The following is a 2,149-nucleotide window of genomic DNA, read 5'->3' on the forward strand; positions in this document are numbered from 1 at the left end:
TGTTAGTCATCAGGAAAAAAGGAATAACAGATCTAGAGTTTACTACACATATACAATATGTTTGATATATTATCTATATTCTCTTGTTCTATATACCACTTTATGAACAAAATCATATTAAACTGGTTTTGTAGATAATGACTGAGTCAGGTCAATCCATCTTCTCTGACTTATTTAGTCAGAACCAGGTATAGTCTCCTGATCTAAAACTCATATTTTTTCTTTTGCGGTTTTTGTTTTTCAAATCTAAAGTGATTTTTAAGTGAATTTTTGACACAGAACCCATTCAAAATCAGAAAAGTGTTCTTTAATAACCAAAGTAAATATTTAGCAGTTCCATGCCTTCAATGTGAAAACAATTTTGTTTTCATTAGTTTGCGGACTGTGTCCTTGACATCCTTATTTCTCAGACTGTAGATCAGGGGATTCAACGTGGGGATGACTGCCGTGTAAAACACAGACGCCACTTTGACTGTGTGCCTGGAGGGTGTGGAGCTGGGCACAGAGTAGAGGAAGAGGATGGCGCCGGGGAAGATGCGGATGGCGGTCAGGCGGGAGGCGCGGGTGGAGAAGGCTTTGCGACGACCACCAGCTGACTGCGTCTTCAAGGTGGTGACAGCAATGAACATGCAAGACGTGAGAATGACGAGCAACGTGATCACCTCATTAAAGGTGGCAACAGGGAAAAGCAGCAGCTGGCTGAGATAAGAATCAGAATAAGAGAGGGAAATCAAGGAAGAAAGCTCACAGAAGAAGTGATTGATTGTGTTGATTCTGCGAAAAGATAATTTGCCAGCAGAACACGTGAGAGTCAAGGAGCAAGCCACCCCCCCCCCCCCCCCATGCATATGACATGACCACTAACATGGCACAGTCTCTGGGACATGACGACTGTGTAGAGCAGAGGGTTGCAAATAGCCACGAAGCAGTCATAGGCCATCACAGCAAACAGAATTAATTCAGTCACCACAAAGGTGCAAACGAGAAAGAACTGCACCATACATCCCCCAAATGAAATGGTTCTGTCTTCTGCAAGTAGGTTCACCAGCGTCTTGGGAGCAATGATGGAAGAATAGCAGAAATCGCCAAATGAGAGGTGGCTGAGAAAAAAGTACATGGGGGTGTGCAGTTTGGGGTTAACTTTGATGATGATGATCATCCCAATGTTCTCTGCTATGCTGAAGTTGTAGATGGCCAGAAATACCAGGAAGAGGGGGGCTTGCAGTTCTGGGGAGTCTGAGAAACCCAAGAGGGCGAATGTGGCCCCAACGGTTATATTTCTCTTGGTCAAGACATGCTTCCTGATGGACGGATCTGAACATCTGTCTTGGAAATAATATATTAGGAGAGTGACTGACACATAAATCATGCTTACCTGTGCCCTGTGCAGAGGGGATATGAAATGAGCCAAAATGAATCTGTGTTATAATCCTGATTGGAGAAGGCAATGGCACCCCACTCCAGTACTCTTGCCTGGAAAATCCCATGGATGGAGGAGCCTGATAGGCTGCAGTCCATGGGGTTGCTAAGAGTCGGACACGACTGAGCGACTTCACTTTCTCTTTTCACTTTCATGCATTGGAGAAGGAAATGGCAACCCACTCCAGTATTCTTGCCTGGAGAATCCCAGGGACGGGGGAGCCTGGTGGGCTGCCATCTACGTGGTTGCACAGAGTCGGACACGACTGAAGCGACTTAGCAGCAGCAGCATAATCCTGATAGGGGTTCATCATCCAAGGCAAAAATAGCTACAGCTTCAGAGAAGAATTACTCGTTAATTTTTTTCCTCAAGAATTTAAAACTTCATTCTGTTCAAGTTCTGAAATATAATTTTCAGTTCAGTTCAGTTCAGTCCCTCAGTCGTGTCCGACTCTTTGCGACTCCGTGAATCGCAGCATGCCAGGCCTCTCTGTCCATCACCAACTCCTGGAGTTCACCCAGACTCACGTCCATCAAGTCAGTGATGCCATCCAGCCATCTCATCCTCTGTCGTCCCCTTCTCCTTCTGCCTCCGATCCCTCCCAGCATCAGAGTCTTTTCCAATGAGTCAACTCTTCACATGAGATGGCCAAAGTACTGGAGTTTCAGCTTCAGCATCATTCCTTCCAAAGAAATCCCAGGGCTGATCTCCTTCAGAACGGACTGGTTG

The 2,149-nt window shown here is 45.6% G+C and overlaps 1 pseudogene; it reads right to left on the reverse strand.

Moving 5' to 3' along the window:
- Positions 1–311: 311 nt before the first annotated feature.
- Positions 312–1,369, reverse strand: LOC113889409 (annotated as a pseudogene).
- Between the last annotated feature and the right edge of the window lie 780 nt (positions 1,370–2,149).

The sequence above is a fragment of the Bos indicus x Bos taurus genome, unplaced genomic scaffold (assembly GCF_003369695.1).
Source record: "Bos indicus x Bos taurus breed Angus x Brahman F1 hybrid unplaced genomic scaffold, Bos_hybrid_MaternalHap_v2.0 tig00478914_arrow_arrow_61664304_61702992, whole genome shotgun sequence".
Lineage (NCBI taxonomy): Eukaryota > Metazoa > Chordata > Mammalia > Artiodactyla > Bovidae > Bos > Bos indicus x Bos taurus.